Source organism: Pezoporus flaviventris, unplaced genomic scaffold (genome assembly GCF_033815535.1).
Source record: "Pezoporus flaviventris isolate CSIRO_AGI_PZ_B2104156 unplaced genomic scaffold, CSIRO_AGI_Pfla_v1 ptg000002l, whole genome shotgun sequence".
Lineage (NCBI taxonomy): Eukaryota > Metazoa > Chordata > Aves > Psittaciformes > Psittacidae > Pezoporus > Pezoporus flaviventris.
In genome coordinates this window covers 3,975,257-3,999,553 of record NW_026892550.1, presented here as the reverse complement: position 1 = coordinate 3,999,553, position 24,297 = coordinate 3,975,257, and the positions used below count along the sequence as shown (strand labels likewise).

The following is a 24,297-nucleotide window of genomic DNA, read 5'->3' as shown; positions in this document are numbered from 1 at the left end:
CTCTCTGAACACGTTCGGTTTGGTTTCAACTTAAAATCATAAATGTGAAGTTAAGCATGCTTCATTTTTATCCTGCTTTGGAATTCCTTGGCACAGTTCAGGGGCAAATTTGGGTCCACATTATTTTGTAACATATCTAATTTCATCCTTTCTCCGTCAGTCAACTGTATTATTTCTTCTGTATGTTTCCCCTCGTACCAAAACCCCATTCCCCTTCCTAAGTTCTCAGTTTCTAGTGGATTTCATGGCAAAAGTTATTTCGGGTTGAGGTTCGTTTTAAGACAGAAAAATCTGATTTCACAACTTTCTCTGTGGCATTTTCTCAGAGGAACACTGCAGTTACGAGTGGGTTCCACTCTTCTTGTGCCATCTAGAAAATTCAATACACTGTATGGCATCCCCAGCTGGATGGAGGTAGTGCTTGGAACTGTTGTGTTTCAAGCTAGCATGTTATCACCATATCGCAATAATTTCTGTGATAGAAGTGTCATTTTAGATACAAATATGTGATTTGAGCAGGTTAAAAATCAGTGCCTATTGAATGTTCCTATGGAATAAAATTGTCACTGAACCTTTAAGGTACTGTATTAGAAATCTCGGGGGAAGTCAGTGGTGCTGTTAGTGCGATGCTGTTAACCCCTTGCTGTGTCCTTCAGAGAAGGGATGCGTGTGGGTCCAGGTCTGTTGCTAGGCCTAAAAACTGGGTATTTTTGTTGCTACCCCGAAGCCCTAGGAAGCAGTAGAGGTTTGTCTGGGGAATGATGGAAGAATTTCAGTCTAGCTTTACCTACTACGAGCAGCCCTGGTTCGGGAAGCAGAGGATCTCTGCTGCTGTGGGTTTATATGTCCTCATCTCTCACCCATGGGGGCAAAAGCAGCCTGAGTGCCCACAGGGACCATGCCAGCGTGATCCCTGTTGTGAAACCCAAGGTGAATGGGAATGGTACCTGTTGCACCACCAGTGATTTGTCAGCTCCTAGGAGAAACCTGCAGGTGTATGATCATCTACCCAAATCACTTAGATCCTCTAAAATTATAGATGTCTAGGGAGTTTAAATTGAATTTAACAATGTATTACATTCAAATGGTTGTGGAGGCTTGCGTATATGAGAAATATAGACAACTAGACATAAAGGTGTTTTTTTATTATAAAATGAATATTATTTATACAAGCTCTATGTGCTTTTAAAATGAAGCCAGGTCCCGTTCAGTAATTACTGTTTAAAACCATCCATGTGTTCCTTTTATTGTAATTTCCATGTTGCATATAAACTTCTTCAGAGAATCTTGAGGAAACAGGCAAAATAATGTCTGTGCTTAGTTGATATCGACCGAGAGCTCTTTAGCCTAAATAGCAAACTGATTTCTAAGAGCGTGTACACAAGCTGCAGCCAGGCTGGCAGGCGTTGCCTGCTTGTGGTGGTAACAGAAGTATGAAAGATGACGTGAGTACTGCAGGGCTGGATTACCCCTCCACGCCTCCTGCTTGTGTCTCACCCAGGCAGGTGAGAGCGAGCAGATGGAATCTTTTCTTTCCCTTTGGCACAGCACCGGCTCGCTTCTCTGGTACCGCCGGACCCAGTGGTTCCATGGAGCTGGAGAAAAAAGCCCTTGGTGTTTCATACTCTTGCACTTAAATTGGTAAATGTTATTAGTAAGTGCCCATAATTACCTAAAGGAGATGTATGTTGTAAAAGACAGTATTTCCATATATAAAGAAATAACAGCCTTAATAAGTATTTTTCTAAATAACCAAGCATTAAAAAATATAGTAAAATCGGGCTAGAAAAAGTAAAACTCAGGATTTTTTGTGATTAGTTTCTTTTCCTAAGTGTGTGAGCTAGATGACAATTTAGACTCCAGTATACGCAAGCAGAGTCATGTGGATACAGTGAATCTGCGCACAGGTTACTGAAGGATCAGCATCAGTAAATGCATAAATCATAGCTCTATTAGAAAGCAGTCTCTTACTCACCTATGTGTCTAACTCAAAGGATCAGAGTTTTAGCAGGTATCATTTTGTTGTTTTCTTGCTGATTTTTGTTCTAGTCCATTATCATGAATTTGTTGGATGGAGAAAAAATGTTTCCTTAGTAAAGTGTGAGGGTTTATTGACTCTAAGGCTGTAGTTTCTGTCTGATGGCAGTATGACTTGCAGTAGCACTTTTCCCTGATAGCAGTAATGTTTATTTTGAAAGTATCATTTTCATCTTTAAACACATGCAGCATTAGATTGGAAAAGTCCTAATGACAATTGCATGGCGTGTTTGTTTTCAGATGGTTACGTTGAATGATGGCAGAGAAATTAATTTGTACTTTTCTAAAGATCTGCGATTCCTATATCTGTTATTTAATAGAGCTGTAATGTTATCAGTGAGCGCTGCCAGTTCAGTATAAAGTGCAATGTGTAACGTTTTCTGGTGGTAGAGTTGCTCTAAGTGGAGAAATAATTTAAGCGGTACAAGGGTTTTTATAGCCCTCTTGTCACAATTAACTGTGTTTATGAAATATGAATTTACACAACATCTGCCTTTTGGGGCTGGCATTCCCATTGGAGCCCGCTCGCTTCGCAAACCAGCACTGTTGTGTCTAAAGCAGCATGGCAAGGCAGGACGGACTGAGCCTGTGCGGTATTTGGACAACCAGGACAGAGAAGTTACTTACTTGATGTATATTTTGGGGAAGCTTGTGCAGGAAATGCAGATGGTTTTAAGTCTTAAAACCTTCTTTCGGTTTCATTCTAGGAGGCAGACTTACTTAGGCGCTGCAAGATCCTTTGGCCTGTAACTGGTTCATCCCCTTTTCACTCCCTGTGGTTCCTGCTTGTCCCCCTAATTTCTGAGCTAGGGCATAAGCAAAAAGGGTAGCACATGTGGCATGCCAGTGGGGTGGGATTTGGGGTCTGGCACACACCACTGCAGCTTGTCATCAGTGATGGGCTGTCTCCTGGAGACCCCTCCTCCTCTATGGGCCTATAAATGGTCAAGCCTTGATGGAGACAGAAGGGAAAAACTGGCGTTTTATATGGTTACACCTACCCAATTTGTCTCGTCATGGTCCACTGTGTGTTACTGCTTTATTTTCCTCCAGCACTTGGTGTTCTGCCTCACACCTCTCCTGGCAAAGCTCAAGCATCATCATTAATGTTCAACTGGTAAAATTTTTGTAAGCATCACAGCAAAGGCAAGCTTACAGGAGGACAAAGTAGCTTGAAAGATACCAGTGTTCCTCCTCAGTAAGGGGTAGCTTGTGGGAAAGATCTGGAGGTGCTTTAGGAAAGATGCAGTTTCCCGTCATGGGCTACCTTGGAGCACAGGTAGTGTTTTGTCCCAGTGAAGAATGGGCACAATGGTAAGAGGCAGTGAAAAACCTTAAAAACAGTTGTGTACCACCTCTCCCACTTTTCATACATCACTGCTCTTGACTAGTAAACATTTCAGGTCTAGCACTGTCCCTCAGAGCAGAAGCTGTGTAATGTGTAAGGTTTCAACCTAGCTGGCATGTCAGGATATGCAATATTCAGTACATGGAAATTGCTCTGAGACGTTCACAGTAAGTGCTGTTGGCACAACATCCTGCAGATTTTGAGGCACGATACGAGTACTCAGACTAGAGGTTGTACGACTTGGGAAGCCTGGTGTGACGGTTCACTTGGGCTGTGGAAGCGATCTGAGTGCTCACTGCTATTTTTGCCATCATTATTCACGGCAAAATAATTGAGGCTGTTCATGCAAGCAAGCTGTGTTGTCGTGAAGAATAGCAGCAGACTGTGCCGTGTGTTACCTTCACATCTGAATTTTAGGAGATGAAGCAAAAATAACCTCAAGTGTTATACCGAGGGGAAACCATGCAGCAAAACCTCCGTGTTCTCGCACAGATATTTAGTCCAGCCTCTGCTGCTGCCTCCTGAGGGTTTACTGCTAATTGTTCTCTTACTGGTTTTTGCAAATTGTCATGGTTGCTAAGTCAGAGTGAAAAATTATGTGCAACAGGTAGTTGTTATAGTGGAGATCAATCGTATTATCTCAGTGCTAGTTTAATCTGATGAAGGAAGGAGTCCAAACTAGGTAATTATCTCTTTGGGTTATCCTATAAAATAGGAATAACCATCATCATAAAAGGTGCTTTAAGACTTACTAAATATTTCTAAAGCACTTAAGAATCATGATTTAAAAAATAATTGCCTAGTAAATTGTCTACTTAATAAAATGGAAAAAATAAAAGATCTAGGGTATATTAGACTTCATAATCGCTTAAATAGATGCACGTAGTTTATTTACCTGCTCAGTGACAACTAACAACCATTGAAAGCAAATAGTTCTGGAGGAGAACTGTATTTGCAAACCGCAGTTATTTAAATGAAGGTTTCCAGTTCACCAGTTTAAGTTACTTTTACGTGTATGATTTAGGCTTTGATTTAAATCATACTTTGTACTGTTAATGTTCAAAATATATCATCAACACTGAAGCTGTGAACACAAAAGACGTTCTTGGCAAGACTTGCAGAATGTAATGTCAGTATATTTCTCTGGAATACTAAAAATTTAGAAAACAAAACCTTCTTCTCAGCACTTGCAGTGTTTCATATCTGAGGCAAGAAAACAAAACAAGCTGCAAAGGACTGGGTTTCAGTCAGAGGAATGGGTGGCTCTTACAGGGCCTTAATACAGGAAGGAGAGGGCAGGGTAGAGGTACTGCAAGCACGTGGCTTTGGGATCATGTTGGAGGAATACTTACAAAGATTTTTCTTGAATAAATAGCATCTTTTCATCAAGTAGGAAAGGACTGGTATTATTTGCCATTGCTTTTGTTGATTTGGAGTAATACCAAGAAAGAAACTTGTTCTGCGTTACCAGCAGGAACAGTGCGGAGTCGAAAGGACTTCTGCAGCTTTTTATTCATGTATTGTTCTGCCTAGCAATTAGATAAACAAATATTTTTAGATTGTCTTTACATTTGACAGATTGGCTTTTGTTTTTCTCTCTGTTTGGGGAAAAAAAAGCCCAAACAACCACCAAGAAGCTGAGATTGTTTTCAGTCAGTGGGGAAGTTTAGACCAAAGTTCCTGGAATTTGTGACTCTTATTCTTTTGTTACCACAGCTAGGAATACGAAGGGCAAGGTATGTTCCTTGGGTGGAAATTGTGTGTAAATGCGCAAACCAGCCCTCCTTCTGAGCAGTTTTATGTGGAGCCCAGTGCTGTGTGGTCCCTGGGATGTAGGAGCTCTAGGGGATGCTCAGGGAAGCACGTTGCAAACGTGGTGTACTTACCTCTTCTGTTTGATCCCTCTTGGGTGGTGAAAGGGAATGGACTGCTCGATCTTTCCATGGGACCCGTATATGCTCAAGGATTTCCCAGAATTGAATGCTTGTGAAATTAGGAGGACAGGAATGTCTCTGGGCAGCGATTTACTAACCCTTCGTTTGCCTTCAGGAAAGGTTGCAAACAGGGATCTAATTTGCACATGTTAGGAAATGGCTTTAAATAATTTCAGCTCCAAATAATGACGCTTTAAATTGTGATTTGCGTTTTGATCTTTAAGGAGTAAATACCAAATTGCATATGCAGGTACTCTTAACTAGTTACGTAAGAACTAAAACCACATCATTAAATCACTGTTAAAACTAAACGAGAGAAAAACAGTCTAGTACTCTACCACCATTTGGTGTATGGATACCTGAGTTAGGTTTTTAATATTTCAAACTGCTGTAATGTTTCTGAACTGTTGAATTGCTGTTTGAGTGATCCATATTATAACTGTAGGTTTGTACCTTCCCATTTCCATTCTTACTCAGAATACCTTTAAATAGAACCTCTGAGTTGTTGCTGTGACATATATCGGTACTGCACTTAAGAAACCAAGATCAATAATCCATCTATTGATGGGGATAGGAAATATTAATTTAATAGTATTAAGTATTTATTAAAAATAAAATACAGTAAAAATCCATTATTTGCTGCAGAAATGGCGTTTGGCTCATTTTGTACCCACTTCAGTGGCCAGAATGTCAGTGGAGGCTTTGTTTAAATGTTGTTCTCTGTTTCCCCCCCTCTCACCCACACATACACCTGTTCATCGAGCCTTTTGGGTTTATTTAGTTGGGCTTTATGGCTTGCTCCCCACTCCTTCAGTCAGTTAACTGCTTGTTGTCAGCAGTTCTGGCACATCTTCTTGTTTTCTGTAGGCTGCCCGTGAAAAAAGGCTCGGTTCCAATGGCAAAGAGTTAATGTGGCTCGGAGTTAGATTAACTGTTGCAGTAGCTCATGATAAACATCTGTTGCAGTACTCCCAGATGAGAACATTGCTTTCAAGAGTATTTACTGCACATTTTGAACCCGTGCACTTTGCTCAGGGTTTAATTTTTTTCCCTTCCAATTACTAAATTCTTTTGAAAGGACATAAATCCAAGGAGTCGATCTCGGAGGCTGTGTTTATTTCACGTTGCAGAGAAGGAAATGTGATTATTGTGTTGCTGTTCGTATGCTTGAGCCCCCAAATAGTTCTGAGTGGAGCGAAAAGCGTGTGCATTCCTTAATGAAAACCAACTGTGGACGCTGGCTCCTGGGAGCACTGTCATGTGTGTCAGTGCCCAGCCCGCAAGCAGCCGGTGGAGCCTTTGGATGCCTGCCTTCTGGAGTGTCCTCCTGCTCTGCATTGGGCAAGATAGGGCTGGTGGCGAGGGAGCAGAGTTAGAGTTGGGCCTGGAACTGAAGGCTGGGTGAATGGTTGGAAGGGTCTGCCCAATGGGACTTGGGACTTTGCCATTGAGGAAACCTTCTCCTATTTCCTGGAAATATATTTATATATATGACTATGATTATTATTATTTTTTAACTTTTTTTAAAGTTTTTAAATTCTGGATTCAGGTTACCTATAAGGAAGAAGTTCTTTACTGTGAGGGTGGTGAGGCATTTGAACAGGTTGGCAAGAGAAGTGGTAACTGCTCCATCCCTGGCAGTGTTCAAGGCCAGGTTGGACAGAGCATTGGGTGACATGATCTAGTGTGAGGTGTCCCTGCCCATGGCAGGTAGTTGGAACTGGATGATCTTAAGGTCCTTTCCAACCCAAACCATACTATGATTCTATAGATTTAGTGGATCCAATAATGATAGTTTCTCCTGTTAAATCTTCTAGAAATTACTTCTTGCCGTAGCTGAGGATCAGGAGCAGGCAAGCAAAGCAAGCTTTGGTAGCTTTTCCCAAAACATCAACCACCTTCTCCCCTACCTAAACCACAAAACCTGACTATTCTTGGTGTCTCTTGGAAAATAATGTTGGAAAACAGCATGAAATATCTTAAATGGTGCCTGTTTCCTGACAAATCGTTTTTGTTCCTTATGCTAGTAAGGATGATGCTAATAAGAATAAACTCATGTTCAAAGCATTTTAACCTATATTTCTCAGCAGGTGAAAAGCATTTTGTGCTATATTTCTTATGCTCAATGTTTCCTATCACTATCAAAGAAAATACCTGAATACTTTACATATGTGCTTGTCGTCACCAGAATTAACTCTTTTTGAACAGTAGTCTAATGAATGTAGATGATGAAGTGGGGGACTTCCATATAACAAAGCTGCTTGTAGTTAAAATGCAAGAGTCTGTAACTTTAGTTCTCGTTGTTTTTCTTAGGTCTGGCAGAAGCATTTGTTTTAGCAATAAATCTGTAAGAACAGCTGCACCAATTCAGATCAAGCATGTTTAATTCAATATCCAGTCTCTGATGGCTATCAGCAGCAGGTATCCGGGGAAGGAGATAAGAACAGTGATAAAGTGGTAAAAACTAAAGTGGGATTTCTTAGTTTACCAGTTCTGTGGTAGTACCAGGATTGTCAGAATTTGCTTCCTGATCATAATGCTAAAGTGATGTATGTGCAGTACATAACAGTCTCAGCATTGAGAGCGACAGGAGGATAAAAGAGAAAAAATCCCTATGAAAAGTGATAGTATGTGAGAGAAATAATGGGATAGACTGGGAAAGGGAAGGAAATGAGGGCTATAATCACTGCATAGTATAAAGAAATGGCAGAAAATCTTTGTTTGTTACACAAGAGGTGAGGGCCTCCTGCATTGGAGCTTGCTGAGACCTTGCTCTGATGGGTTTTCAGCCTTCACCTGTGTTTCATCATTTAGGCATGGGGAAGAGTAGGACATAACCAGGACATGGAGCAATAGTTGGTCTCAGCCTGGTTCAAGGCCACCTAAGTTGGTGGAGGGCAGATGACTAAAGTGTGAGAGGAGAAACACATGGCAAAGGGGAGCAGGAGTGATGGGAGTGTCAAAGAAACCTGTAGAAGCTCTGGATTATTCTCTGACTATAAATACCTACCTATTCAACTTAATGAATAAGATTGTCTGTGTAGGAAATATCTTGTACAGTTAGCACTGAATCCCTTGTATCATTGCTGTACTTTTCCCAGGCTCCAAGACACCCAGGTTTTATTTTTAGTGCTACCCTGGGTTCTGTTTTATGGCAAACCTGCTCCAGCTTGCTGCAATCATTATTGCTAAGGCCATCTAAATAGCAACTCCAAAATACTGAAAGCAATGTAAATAGTAATAAATTATTTTGTCTTTGTGTGGCTTAAAAGGTACATCTAGGATGGACTTGTTCTTGGGTCACGTTTTTAATGCTATAGAGCAAAAACATGATGAGCTTTACATTATTGGCATACAGCTGTAATGGTACTGTACTTTAAATAACAGACATGAAGGCGTTGTGACTAGGATATTGTTGCTTTAGCATTCACTTAAAAGTAGATTTTTTAGGGAGCTTTTACAAAGGTGTGTGGAAAACTGTTATTGACTGTACAGTGAATTCAAGAATAATACTGATGAGGAGGTGGCACAGCGATCTGCTCACCAAAGTCATACTTGCAGCCTTACTGCAAGTTAGTATCAAACTTGACAAATTTGAGTTTTATTATATATATCAGGATGAAGAGAAGATGTTGCATTTGAGTACAAAAGGGTAAAAACCATCTTGAATTTAAACACAGTAAATCCTATGAGCAATGGAGTTTGTTTGGTACAACCAGAAAAAAAGGGGTGCTTATGGTGACCCTATAGAAAGGATGGTTTCATCTGTAGTTGAAGACCAAGTAAAGGAAATTTTTCAGCTTGTAGACAAGATGGGTACAAGATGAAAAAATACAGACTGGGCATTACTAAGTTGGTATTTTGATATATATGTATTTAAATAAATAAGACCAGGTTGGATGGTGCTTGGAGCAATGTGGTCTAGTGGAAGGTGTCCATGCCTATGGCAGGGGGCTGGAACTGGATGAGCTTTAAGGTCCCTTCCAACCTAAACCAGTCTGGGATTCTATGATATTCTAAACTAATACTGTCGGTAGTATAGTGTATTTATAATATTAGAACAAAGTTTCATGCAGTTAAGGGAGAACAATTCAGAAACAGCCTCACAATATAGAAACTAGAGTGACTAAGAAACGCCATGCATTTCAGGATGGAGCTTCGTTTACCTTTTTAAGAGGATTATAGGAAATTGATCCTTTGAGTTCCCCACAAGGCTTTTCCCAGCCTGGCATTCTCAAATCCAAGGAGCCTGGGATGTGGGGCTGGTTGTCTCAAGTACATACTGTGGAAGGTGCTTTGATTTACATCCCATTGTTACTGAGGCAGCAGTGGACAGGAGGAGTGCAGGAATGAGCTGTGCTCTCTCCCTGTGTCGAAGCAGTTTAGCTTTTCCACTGGTTATCTATGCTCCTCAAGAACCTGAGTCTTTGTACACTATTAGTAAACAAAATGATGGTAAATAAATTGAAATGCAACTTCCGCAGTTTCCACTGTGGAAAACAGCAGCTCTAGCGGGGTGTATATAAAATAAAGTGCAATAATCTGGCGTGTACTTCTTACTGTTACTATGTAGCTTTGTATTGAAAGGTTTATAAAACTAAGATGTCAGTGTTTTGTCTTTCTCTCCCCTCATTGACACAGTGTTTCTTCTGGTCTTTTAAAGAAGTCATACAACTCCCTTAGAATAAACGAACAGTCCCCAGCTTCAGTCAGGATGCGTTCTTAAACCACACAGAGGGATTTTTTTAATGGATGGTTTTGTATTTTCTCTTCTGATCCAAAATCCTTTCTAAACCTCCCAATGGTTTCATTGGCATGGGAAGGTAATGTATGCGCTGTGCCTCTGCAGTATGTATTTAACATAAAAGAGAATTAACCCTTGAATTTCAACCTTCACATGAAAAAATTTACTTTTCCTATATCATATAGGGACATAGAATGGTTTGGGTTGGAAGGGATCTTAACGCTTACCCGGTTCCAGCCCCCTGCCATGGGCAGGGACACTTTCCACCAGAGCAGGTTGCTCCAAGCCTCATCCAGCCAGGCCTTGAACACTGCCAGGGATGGATTCCAGGGATACCCTCATAGATTGACTTGACTTTCAAAAGAAGATTCCTTGGAATCAGAGGGGAATCTGACAGCACATTTGCACATCAGTTTGCAGTAACTTTTTACCCTCGGACTTTATTGCCTTCTGTAATTTTGTTGTGGTTTCCTTAGTAAACAGAAATAGTCCCACACTTCTCTGTCTTAAGTGCCTCTTGTACTGCATTGTTAATGGGCCTGTTAGTATTGTTAAAGTATTAACAGAATAATTGCTGTGTTCTAACTGTATTGAGTCTAAAAAAGCATTCTCATAGAATATTAATGAGAGCCTTTTTACATGTATGAATTATTGTTCTTAGGACAGAAAATTAAACTGCGAAGAAAAGAAAGTGCCATTCTGGAGGAACATAGTAGTAAAAATCAATAAGCCTTCGATTTAGTTTCTAACTCCATTGCTCCTCCTCTCCTCACCCCATTTATGCTTCCTGTGTCTATCTCAGGAACCTGCCCTGGTACCTGGGCAGGACAGAGGGGCTGGGTGCCAAGTGGCAGTTTTAACGATGAACGTTCTTTTTCCGTTTGTCTCAGCCTTAAATTAACCTTATTTAGTCTTAAAAGCTGTGACTATGGAGCTAATATTTTATGCAGCATTGAGAGGAACTGGAAGCGCTTTTCATTGCTATGCGAAATGCAGCTGGGGAATGGTGCAGAATTAACAAGACGGAGCTGTGCTGTTGGGAGCGCGGGCAGTGGTTTATTTTCATTTCTGTCATTAAATATCTTATTACCAGCTATTTGTTTTTTCTTTCCTCTCTCCCGCAGTGCTAAAAAGGGTGATTACTACGTGGTGGGAATTGTACAACTGCTGGAAACTACCTTAAATAAGTGACCTTCGGGTGACCTCTGCAACTGCTGGTGTTTTTTCAGGGCTAAGTTAGTACCTCTGCGATCCTCTTTCTTCCATCACATCTTATTCCATGTTGATACCGAGTGGCTGCCTTGCAAGTGAGATCCAAATATAGGAATATTAAGGCAAACAGTCTCTTGTAAATATAAAGGCATCGGTGCATAGTAAAGCTGCAGAAGTGATTCCTGGGACTGGCTTGAGCATTAAAACTTTGCAGTGTATGAAGTGTACTATAATTTCCCGACTGTTTTTGGTAGCAGTTATTTCTAAATAGGCAAATGAGCCGCCGTTGCAGTTCTTGGCTTTTTGCAGACCCGTTGATCTGAATGAGAAACACGGCGCAAGCTTTGGTTTGTGAGATTTCAAATGAGCTTCAGTTTATAGTCTAAAACGTGTAATTTCTTTTCGCGTCTCATACGGCAGCTCCTTGTCATCCTTTACTCTCCCCCGTCTGACATCAGTTTCTCCCTTGTCCATTTAAAACAAACTTGAAAAACTGCAGCTTTATACTTTATATTATTCTTCTACCCCGGAGCTGTTTTTAGTGTCTTTATTGCAAGTAGACAGATGGTGATATTTGGTTTCCTGTCAGTTTTAATGAATATAGATAGGAGTGATAAGAACATTTGCTTCGTTTAGCAAACTTCCTTTTCTGGCTTTTAATTAATGAAGTGCTCACTGGTGTGCCGCTGCTTTTGTACAGTTCAATCTTTTATACAATTCAACTTGTGTCGGAGAATAAAATAGAGGATGCAGATAACTTCTCTCGGTATCCTTTAAAGTTTGCTTACACAGATAGTGCAGACATCAGAAATGTAGCGTGCTTGTATGAGCTGTCACAACAGCACTTGGTGTTTTGGTGATACTTCCTTTTCATGAAAAGAACCCAAAGGAAGTGGCCTGTGTTTGGTGTTCACCTTGGGTAAGGTTCAGCTCAGCTTTGGAGCACGTTGCTTCTAACGCAGCTGCTTAAATAGATTAAGGTCTACGGCAAAATAATTGATGAAATAGAAAAGAATTCCTTGGCTTATCAAGCTGCTTTTTTCTTTTGCTGCATTTTGTCCTGCTTTGGAGAGAACTGGAACATTAATCCTGATATTGATTTTCTTTGCAAATAGTTTGATTTCTGTGTTAGCTTAGCGCAGACATCATTTTAGATTCTTGTAAACTGGTTTAGAGTCCATTGTTCTTAAGATCTTTCTCCAATGTTTAACACTAAGATTTTTTGCCTTTCTTTTTGTGTATATTGTGGGTTTAATACCAATTCAGTAGCGGTACGTGTAGCCCAAATAAGTAATTTCTGCCTTGCCACAGCAGTTTGCATTCTTTAATGGTAAAAGTAACCACGTCTGTGTGCATAAAAATATTTGAGTGAGTAAAGCCTGAATACTGCCTGTAGGTGTAAAATCTTGGCTTTAGCTTTGTAGCTGTAATAGGTTAAGAACCTCGATGGAGAGAGTGATTTGGGGTGAAGGATAAGAGGGTGACCATCGGGAAGATGATTTTCTTTAAGCATCTGATTATAGCTCATTCTGAAGAAGCTGATTTTAAACTTTCTTGTAGCTTTGTACCCCTGTTTCTCTAGTTAGAAAATGCACTTGGTTTTGTACTTCTTTTCAGAACTTTGTTTTGTTGTAACCTTATAAGGATAGGATTTGGTTCCCTGATGGCAAATCTGTGCAGGGAAAAAAAAGTGGATTTATTTTAGCAAGCTGTTTTAAAATACTCCAACAAGCCTGACAGGAGGCAGAAATAGTTATTTTATATTATTTCTCTCTGAAAATGTCACTAAGTGCAAGCCTTGTTCCTCTGAAAAACTTTTATCTCAGTAAAAGATGCCTCTAATTTCCATGAGTTAAAAACAAACAGGAAATGTTTTCACCGCTGCATTTGGTTGGCGAAGGCAAATAATAGGTGCTTTTGCTGGATTTATTGCATGAATGGTATTACCCCTGCAAACAAACTGTGGCTGAGGTTCCGAGCGTGTCCTTCCTTCCTGAATGTCACCAATGAGGAAACAAAATCACAAAAGGCTGCCCCAGACACAGCTTATGTTTAAATAAATAATCACTTTCTGTACTTGTGTTCAGCGTTGGTAAGTTAACAGTTCTCATTCCCGTGTTGCTGTGTGCAAGGGTGATGAGGAAGGACCTGCTGGCCATTATAGAGAGAAATGAACAGCTTTGTTGGCAGCTCTAGCACGGTGCCTTCTGCTTGGGTACCTGGAAAATTGTTTGTGTGCTACAGGGACAAACCCTGTGCTTCAGCTCACGGACATCTTTGGGTACCCTGTGTTAAGAAGGTTTCTTCTTCTGAAGCAGAAGTTAACCTTGTGCCAGGATAGCAGTGCCGAATGCAGGGTCAGTTTGTCCCTCATTACTGTCCTTGCAAAAATCAGTGTAATCGTGGAGCCTTAGGATTTTTAGACAAGAACATTTTAACGTTGCTAGTTACAATATTCGAGTTGTGCTTTTATTTCCTGCTGGTTTCTTGCCATCCTTCAGGAAACAGCACCGCGCATCTTCCCTTTTACAATAAAAGGATGTTTTCTGATGCATGTAAACTGGTATGCACAGCTGTATTAGATATAGGTATTTGTGAACTTTATATGAAATCCATGCTTGAATGTATGTGAAAAATAAGCAGATTTGATTCAGACTGAATAAAACCTCTTCCCTCTCAAAGGAGACCATAGTCTATAGGGTTTATTTTTCTCAGCATTTGCTTCTTATTCTCCAGATGTAGTTGCATGTTGCTCCTTTTTCAATATTTGCCAGAATCTCCAGCAGTTCTTACTCTGTCGTATCTCCTTCAGTCATGAGCCAGAAGGAAAAAGAAAGTCATCTCTGGAAAAGAAAACCCACAGGGCTTCATTCCCTTCCCACGCCCCATCATTTTCTCTCCACAATTTTGAAGATGTGAAGCAATTTAGATCAGCGTTCTCCATCGTTCCTTTTTCCTAACCTGATTCCTCTTCTTGCAGAGAGAAAGAAAAAGGAAGATGCAGAAGAGAAGTTGAAGAAGGAAGGAAAGAGGAAAAAATAGTGGAGAAAATCAGAACAGAGTTGACTTTTCTAAGAGGAATTATCCAGGAAGCAAAATGTGCAGCTTCCCTCTTCTTCTTCTTTTTTTTCCCTGTTTTTAGCCCATCCCAGATACTGCTATTTGGAGATAAGTGGGTCAGGCAAAAGGGCATAAATAATAGTGATTTCACAGTTGCTGTGGGTATGGGAGAGTGCAGCAGGAAGGGTGGATTCAAGGAAATGTTGGCAGGCTCTCAACGGGAAGCTCCTAGCTGAGCCACGGGTTGCTGTGCCCATCTTCTGCCACAAGACTTTGGGCTGTGCCAACCAGGTGGGAGCGGGATTAAAGTGGAAATAGAGCAGATGGTGAAGTGCAGCACATCTAGACTTACTGAATTTACTATGGGACAGTATGTATTTGTGGGAGCAGCTGGGGGAAGGATGAATCAACCCGCTGAGCAGCACCATAGGGAAACAACCAGTAAAGTACCCTGATCAGGGACATTAGAAAATGGGGCATATTTTTTATATGTCAAAGATCCTGAGCTTATTAGCAAGGAATATTTCTTCTGGCCCACATGTGCCTCCCATTTTTATTACCCTCAAGTGCTTCGTTTCCTCTGGCTGGTGGTCACATATCATCAATGAGGCATATGTGGGATACCCTTTCTTCTTACAAGGCCAACAATCTCTGCATTTCTGCTGAGGGCTGAAATCAAGTTTAACATCTGAAAATAAGGAGAAGGAGATAATACACCCAGGTGCAGTTTGAGGATGTTGCTGCAGAGGAACTGCTTCCCAAAAAGTGAGCTATAAACCCTATAGTGACATTGCTGTCATAGAGGATGAAAGCACACTCTACTTAGTTGTTTGCATCAGCTTTCTGCGAAGTTTAACTTGTATTTGCTTTTATTCTTCTTTTCCTGGTGGATCAAGGTTACTGTGAACAACTGTACTGCATTGTGGTTAGGGGATAGTGCTCTGGCTTCTGATGCTCCTGAAGCCCCATCAGTTCATTCTGAGACCTGGCACCCTATCTTCTAAGCAAGTGGAGCCTCCTGGCTTCCAACAGACTCTGTGCTTGGATTATGTACCCCCAGCATCACCTGCTAGTGTTGCCACCAGTGCCTTTTTGGTTCTTTTTCAGCTCGAGAACATACTGCAAGAAAAGCTTTTATCTTGTTGGAAACGCCTGAACAGGAGCTTTTTACATCCTTATGACTCATTCAACTCAACCTTGGAAATCTGGAGCAGCGTGTCCTGGTTGCTGCAGTAGAGGCTCATAGAGATTTACTTCATCCAGCTGGGACCTTTCAGGGCTGTGTGGAGACCACTGAACCGCGTCCCTTGCTGGAGATGGGTTGTTTGCGGGTGTGGGTGATGCCCTTGCAGGAGAAGGGCAGTGTATGGGGTGGCCTTTCCCTGATACGGAGGAGGAGCATGGCACCTTGGGAAGATGATTTTTCCTTGCCTCCAGGAACATAATACATTCATGCGTTTAGATCTGTAAATCTGCTTGCGGGTACTAACATATTGCAGAGTAGCTGGCTGCATAAATCTCTTGCTGTTGAATGCAGAGGATCAGGTAGAAGGGTTGGGTTGTTTTCTTTCGATCAAGTCTGTTTTCCAGATTTTAGGACATTCTTCATCCTGCTGTTTCTCCATATGGGTCTAACAGTGTTATTGCACCTTTGTCCTTCTCATGGAAAATAAAAAGATGATTCTTTCTGTGGCTTTACTCATGATATATTATGATTAAATAACTTGAGATCTTTCCTCTCATAATTTGAAATACTTTGGGACTATTGTTTACCCCCAACTTCTGGAAGGATTTTGAAGGAAAAAACCTCATTTCTTTAAAGGCAGCAGCTCAGTCATCAGCAGGTCTGTTCCGAGAACAAGAGTGTGCATGCCCACACAGGGGCACGTTTGATTGTCTGATAGGCATCAGTAACTGGTATTTTCCTTCACAAAAGACCTTCTTGCTTAATACTGGAGACCTATATATTCCATTCTTTGAAAAACAACATCTGAAAACGGCTTTATTATGAAAGACAAACTTTGGAACATTTTGATTTTTCTAAATTATGGTATGAGGACAAAGGAGATGAATTGGAGCTTTGCAGTTTCTCCCTGCTTTATACAAAACATTTGTGCATCTGCATTTTTTTTCCATATGTTGAAAATGCCATATGGAGAGGTCACTCTGCGTTTCAGCTTGCAGATGAAATAGGCTGGGAGTAGGAAATCACTCTAAAGCAAATGGTTTTTCAGCAAAAAAAACCATCCCAGAAGTGCATTTGTCACTTGGTGGACATTTATGCTGTTGACTAATAATAATGAGTTGTGGTATTGTAACAAAGAGACATTGGTGTGGGACTTTTTGTGAAGGGGAAAAAAGATTACATACTTTGGAATAATGCTGTCTATAAAAGCCAGAAAGCTTGAAGGCAAATAGAGCAAGCTGCTAAATGGTGCTGTGTATTTTTAGTAGACAGAAAATGTTGGTGAGCAACTGTAATTACATCTTTTCCATGCAGTGGGGAAAAAAGGCCTGAGTCGTGCCTGCGTTGATAAGGCCAGTTAAATTTCAGGGGTTTAAAGAGAGAGAAATGAAAAGAGTAAGGGAAGAAACCAGCCAAGGAACCGTATTTGGCTTGGTGGAGGAACCTGGTTGGAATAAAGGCCATTGGGAAAACATAAGGTAGATGACTTCAAGGTCATAAGAATGAATTGTGTTCCTCATCAGTTTTATTCCTTTACTTTGCAAAGTAAAAGTTGCACAACTTGCATGTAGCCAAAAATTTCCAGGAAGAGCAGGAAACAGATTTCTGATGATGCTCTGCTGTGGCCTGATGGCATTATCTGCTGAGAGGAATAATTGGAGACTGCTGAAGTCTCAGGGGAAGGTTGGAGAGCGAAGTGATGGTTCTGCTGTAGTCCTGTTGAATGCACATTCTGTACCTCTGTAAAAATCACTATTAGTTTCGTCTTGAGGAGTTTGAGCTGTCAGCATAAAGGTGGTGGAGTTTGCTCACATCAAGGAACAGGATGGGCAGAGAAAAAGCAGGATGTCAATATCTGAACCTCAGTGGGTGTTGGAGGAGAAGGAGTCGTTTCTGGAAAGGGAGGGATATCAGAAATAAAATAGAAATAGGAAGGGTTAGCCTTGGGAAAGTCAAGGCTGAAAGAAACCAGAAGAGGTTAATGATGTGAAAGGGCACAAGAAATTGGAGGAGGATAAGGCTGTGGCAGATGTTTTGGATGAGGAGTTCTGCACTAACCACCATTTGCCAAGAAAAGGTGGCAGAAACTGGAATACAGGGCTGGAAATCAAAGTCTGTTCTTCCTTAAAAAGATTTCTCCTGGTTATTTCCTCCCCCCCCACCCCTTGTGCAGGCTGAAAATAGACCTTTATGTAACAATAAAAGAGATGAAGTTTATTTCTTCAAAGAGATGTTTAATGCTAACACGTCGGGACACTGTTTTCATTTTGTTTCTGTTCCTTTCCTCCAACCAAGAGAAGGCACATGAAATTTATCGTTAAATCAGAGTGACAAAAAGGTTTTCTCAGCAATTCCACGCTGTATTATATCTCCTGCACTCCAGTCGTCACAATATGTTGTTCACATTATGAGCCCATGCTTCTGGAAACCGTGTCACTTCCTTTTTATCACAGGATTTTCAAATTGACTATATCTGCTCCATGTAATTTCAAAGCGGAGAAAGAGACTTCTTAGGGCATGTTCTAGCCTTTCTATTTCAGTAACAAAGATCTGCAACTTGGTGGTAGAAGGCAAATGACTCATTTTGTCAGGAAAATGCCACTTTTCTATGTGGTTGTCAGGGCACGTCTAAAGCAAATATATAAAGATTAAAAGCAATCGTCTTATGTAAACGTTCAGCAGGACTATGGGAAGCAGATAGTGGATCAACAGTCAAGAAACTTTGGGTGGGTTGCAATAAATATCTTGTCCCATATCCTTGCGAAGTGGTGTGGGCTTGTAAATTGTGGGGCTGGTTGTGAGGAAAGCTCTGAATGTCAGTGATTTTGATGGGGATTTGGGTACCAATAAATGAAGTTTTGTCTGGGCTTCCATGGCTTAAAGAAGCATTGCGCAACCGCAGTGTAACTTTCTTCAAGCAAACCAGGTTGCAGTGAGAGGGAATATCGCCTTTGCTATGAGGGTGGTGGGGCACTGGCATAGGGAGTCCAGAGAAGCTGTGGCTGCCCCATCCCTGGCAGTGTTCAAGGCCAGGTTGGACACGGGCTTGGAGCAACCTACACTAGTGGAAGGTGTCCCTGCCCATGGCAGGGGGCTGGAACTGGATGAGCTTTAATGTCCCTTCCACCCAAACCATTCTGGGATTCTGTCATTTGAATCCTAGTGATTTGAGGAGCTGTGGAAATGCCTTGGAAAGTCACTGCAGTTTATCAGCAATATTATCGTGGTGAAAAAAATATGGGGGTTGCTTTATGCTTCCCTCATGAGTCAGGAAAACCCCTGCAAGAGGCAGGGGAATAGCATTTTAAATCTTAACCATTGTTCCCTTTTAATTTGGTTCTGTGCCTTTCTAATTAAAAATGAGGTCTATATAAATCTGTATTATATAAACATTTTATATATGTAAATTAGGTGAAGATAACAAATGCTCTTGGAATTGTACGTTCTTCATGCCAAGATGTGTTCATTGATAAGCTGTAGATAAATAATTTTTGCAAAGACGTATTAGAAATATTTTCATGAACCTTTTCACCCCAGTTTTGGTGCCTTTCCAGAAAGGCGTCATTGCTTCTTTCATTCATCATTTAGTGTGATTATCTGTTGTTGTCAACAAGGGTTCTGACAGAAGGTTGTCCTGCTGTGAAAGGCTTTTTAGCTGGTGGTGGTAGGAGTTTCCTGCTGCTGGTCCATCAAGCTTCAAGAGGGGACCAAGGCACTGAACTCCCACCCGCTTACAGTAGAAAGAACCTGATGGGAGCCTTTGAATGGAGGTCATTGAGCACTTTCTTAGATGTAGGTCCACTCTTTGGAAATAACTGTTTATATGTGGAAACGGCAGTTGTCTTCCTTCCTGCTTGGTCCAGTGTTAACCCTTCGCACTCATCCAGCAGCTTCAGCATGGCTGGTCCACCAGGCCCTTAGAAATTTTGATATTCATTTTTGCAGACCATATAAGAGAAAAGAAAAACCAGTACAGGTTCTCCATGGTACAGTTCTGCCTTTTTTTAACACCAGAAATGCACAGCTCAAGACAAGTACTGTTAAGTCAATACACTTTTTCTTCGGCTAGCTTTGTCACAGCACTGGTTTAGGTTTTGGGGGTGAGGATGCCAAGCCCTGTAGAGGAATGCAGCACTTTTTGCCCAGCTCCTCATTTCATTTATTAGGTCTTTTTGCAAATCTGTGTTTGTCCTGATCCAGCTAGATAGTGTGATGCTTTATCAGCAGTTTGCTACCTTTTTCCTCCTGTCTAACCCCAGCACTTCCTGGATGCCTCGAGGAAGTTTCATCCAACTGGTAAAACCTCCCATGCTAGAGACATTGATCTATGCTGATTTATTTACACACTGTAAATGGATTCACGTGTCTTGACTGTTTTGTTCATTAACTGTTAATAAACCTTGACCACAGCTTGGATTTGGCCTTGTAGCTGCTTGTGTTGCAGCATCTATCACCGGTGGTACTACAGGTTCATGGCATTCCCTGGACTTCTTGACCAGTATGGTCATTTCCCAAATCATCAGAAATGAGCAGTGTACAGATTGCGTTTCGGAGCCCTGTTTTGAGAAGGAGGTTGGGTTGAACCAGATACCTCCTGCATTCTTTTCCAGCTGAAGTTGTTATACACATTTCATCCTAAAAATACCTGATTTCTATTAATCTCTTAGACGTTCTATATCTTTTGCGCAGTGGGTTAGTTTCTAGAGGACATATAACTTGGGTGACTTTACTTGATAGTAGGTGTGATTTTTGGAGCAGTAATGCCTAGGAAGGATAGGAAGAAAGCTGTTTTGAGTTGTTACCTTATTTTTGTGTATGCCTGATTCCAGGGAGGTAGAGAAATCCACATCTGTATTTGTCCTTTTCACGAGGGAAATGGAAAATCTGTTTTTATGGTAAATTTTAAAGGAAGGTATTTAGAGGCAAAGAAAAAAAGATTAATCCAAGAAATTGCAGATCCTGTTACTTTTGTTGGGTGTTTTAAGCTTGACCTAGTTTTGAATATCTTTGCAGCTTGAAGTAAAAAAGAAAGGGGGGGGGGGGGGAATGAAAAAGAGAGGAAAAAACCTCCTATTAAGAATTTAATTCTGGAGACATTCCAGCGTGGACTACTATTTCACATACATATTTAATATTCTTAATTCATATTGAGGGTAAAAAGAGCACTGTTCTAATGTTACATATGACTTAGATTAAATATGCTGCTTCAACTGAGCTCTCTAAAGGACACGGAAGTGTTTATAAGTTTATTTTTATTCTCAGTTGTTACTAAAGCTAGTTAAGGGGGTTGAAAAATGTCTCATTTGCAACTGTTTTTCTTCCTATTGCCAAATATTGTCATTCCCTCTTCTCCTCCCCTTGCCTCCAGGTTTTGAAAGGCACCAAAATTAACATGCCTGTCCCTATTAATTATGTTTCCTATTTACATGGTGCGATACAATGACAAAACGAGTTTCCTCATGTGAATATTATTGTGTCTTTCTTTTCCTACACCAGGTCTGAACCCATTTTAGTGTTTTGATTTATATTTTTAATTAGCATGGTGGGATCTGGGGAATAAAGAGGCCAAAGATAATTGCAGGGGGTGCGAAGTCTTCCTCCTCTTCGGAACGACTGGTTTGGCCACAGGAGCGTGAATGGTGCATCGGTGGGAGTCACTGGTTGAGAGAGGTGTTCTTAAAATGACATTATAGCTGCAACTCGGACACATATTGTCAGTAGTGCTTGGTTTAACTCCCAGGTTGAGCTTCAGAAGGTTTTGAGTCATTTTTTCTCCATGGTGTAAATTATTTTCTGCTGATTACAGCTTCTTTTTGCCTCTGCTACTGGTTTTCTTGCCACGTGTTAAATAATGGTGGGGGTTGAAACTCTAGAAACAAAATTAACAGTAGGCTACATAGATTTATAGTATATAAATCAAACTGCAGGCTCTTTTTATAGGATTATTTTTAATGAGGATAATAGTGTTGATTTAACAACCTAGGTTTCTTGATGACATTTGACTTGATACCATGCAGCATTTTAATTGGAAAACTAGAATGATACAAAATGAACACTGTAAAGATTAACTGGATTAAGGGCAGTTTGAACTGGAGTCCTGCAGAGAATCATTTTTTTGTCTAAATCCCTGTTGACATTTTTATCCATGATATGGAAAGAAACTGTAAAGATGTTATTGGTGATGTTTGTAGTTGAGCAAAAGACGGAAATTACTGAAGAGAAGGACCCATAGGCATGGATAGCTCTGGATCATCTGGTTTAGTGGGGTTAATTCAATATATTATTTAATATCATAGAGTCACAGACTGGTTTGTGTTAGAATGGACCTTAAAGCTCACCCAGTTCCAACCCCCTGCCACAGGCAGGGACACTTTCCACTGGAGCAGGTTGCTCCAAGCCCCTGTGTCCAATCTGGCCTTGAACACTGCCAGGGATGGGGCAGCCACAGCTTCTCTGGGCACCCTGTGCCAGCGCCTCAGCACCCTCACAGGGAAGAGCTTCTGCCTAATATCTGCTCTGAATCTACCTTCTGTCAGTTTAAAGGCATTCCCCCTTGTTCTGGCACTACATGCCCTTGTTAAAAAGGGCCTACAAGAATCTGGAGGGGGACTTCTAGGTATTGGAGGACTGCTGTAAGGTCTCTATATGTTATAACTACGATGGTGTGTTGTTTTGACAAGCAGTGACTCTAAATTTAGGATGGCTTGGCAGATGAATATGAGCTTCTGGACTTTCTTTGCAGAGCTCTAGCCAAAATGAACCTAAATTGCTTCTGTTTCTCTAGTGGAGCTGAGGGGGCGTGGGGTGGTGTCCTTCCATCAGGTGGGAAAGGTTTTGGAGGAGATGCAGAAGAATGATATAAAGGCCTGGGAAACATCATCTGAGACAGAAGAGAGAAACTTTGGTACTCCAAGAGGAAACAAAAAAGGCAAAAGTATCATAAGCTAGATACAAGGTGGTAATTTTTAACCCTAAGATTAAACCCTCAGTTTATCAGTGCGAGGGGGTGTGCAGGGGATGCCTGATGCAGTGAGAGCAGTGAGCTGAGTGTGCAGGAGTTTGGGGATGGAGCCAGATGTTACCGAGCAGCAGAAAGCAAAGATCCCATCATCTGCAGCTCCCTGAAAAGGAGCTCTCAGTGACAGGAGCCATCATCCTGTGGGTTCTGCATGGAAAAGAATGGGAATGCTTTAATGTGAAGTTAAAATGGAAACAGGAAGGATGAGGAAGGGTGAGCTGTGTTGGTGGCAAGTGGGAGAAGAGGGCTGGTGGAGATGTTCTGTTCTTTTCTGACTCCGTTTTGAAGGAGAGCGCTTGATGCCTCAAGGAAAAAGAAGCAGTCAAAAGCCGAGAAACATCGTGTACATTTTAAACAGTGACACTTCCTAGATGTGAGGGAAACCCACAAACGTTACCAGTAGTGCTTGTAACTGAAATCCCCACTGCATTTTAGAGTACAACAGGAGAAAAGCGATCGGCCAGGTGTAATTGTGTGGCCTCCTGAACCTGACTTTGGGAAACTTTGTGACCATTGCCCGAAAACTGGCTGTTCTTACCCTAAATTGCAGCAGCTGGATACAGTCTCCTCTGCCAGTGCTGAGACCGCTTAATTGTGGAAAGCAACTGCATTCAGCTGCCCAGGGGTTGGGGTGAGGAAGGCTCCATTACGGCATCTTCACATTTGCAGGGAGTTAAGGAAACCCGATGGGAACTGATGAGCTGCATTCCCACAGCCGGTCCTTCCCCTGAGGTCGGCAGCAGCATGGGTGGTTTGGCATGCGAGTGAGATGATTATTATTGCTTTAAAGCTGATATTAAATCAGAGATTGTACAGGGGCTTCTGCCAACCCAAACAAAAACATTCACAATCTGAGCGGGGCCCTTCAGGGGTGCGTCAGAAATGAAAGTTTCCGAAATTACTCAAGTATACGTGAAACAGCTGGAACTGCTTCGGGTGATGTTCCTGGTGTTGGGAGGTAATGCTATAAAAATCAAATCTGTTCATTAGTTTCTTAATCTTTCTGCAAGGGTTTTTACCAGGGCTCTTTAATAAGCAGTTTGCATTCAAAGAGCCATCCTTCTGTAAATAATATCTATCGCGGCTTTAATGCCTCTGTGACGTATATTGCTGTAAACAAGGCTGAAATTAGAGATGGAATCTTCTCCTGAAAATTAAAGCCCAATTAATTTCAATTGGAAGGAAACAAGCACTTCAGAGAACTGTATTTTAAGATGAAGCTTTCATTATTGTTTAAAAGCTGGAGGATATCCTGCTTAAAAGAAGTTGGGAGTTCGCTGGCACCCACCCACTTTCCGTTACCTCCCTTGTGCCGGGGACTTCGGTCTTGGTTTTGGTGCAGTCTCAATCCCTTTTGTTTCTAAGGGATTTTTTGCATAGCAAAAGGAGTCCTCAGCCTTTCTATTGGTTAAATGCAGTGGTGATACAGAACAATGACAGGAGCATCACAGGCAGGTGTCACCTCTGGATAAGATCACACCGTTTTCGGAGAAGAAATAAGCTGGTTTTCATTAGACCTCACTTTAGACAGCGCTCTCCAAAGCAGACACATCAGAAAATCAGCGTAAGGATTTTTAGTGGAAGCACCATAAAGTTTGCAGTTAATATTTTAGAAGCATGATTGATACTCGACATTCGCCGCAAGTCTGTACGGCCCAGGCAAAGATTGTTTTTCACTTCATGAAGAGAAACGCCATTCACCCGTTTCCTGAAAGCACCTTTTGTAGGTACATTTTAAATAATTGGAAAGCAAGAAAC

At 41.2% G+C, this 24,297-nt stretch overlaps 1 protein-coding gene and 1 long non-coding RNA gene across 5 annotated transcripts in view; one reads left to right on the top strand and one right to left on the bottom strand.

Moving 5' to 3' along the window:
* The window catches only part of LOC133276290 (uncharacterized), a 380,765-nt gene that overhangs the window by 217,577 nt on the left and 138,891 nt on the right, over nucleotides 1–24,297 (bottom strand). The gene's annotated exons all lie outside the window — the stretch shown is intronic.
* CTBP1 (C-terminal binding protein 1) overlaps nucleotides 1–24,297 on the top strand; it is a 249,873-nt gene that overhangs the window by 93,138 nt on the left and 132,438 nt on the right. The window lies entirely within an intron of this gene.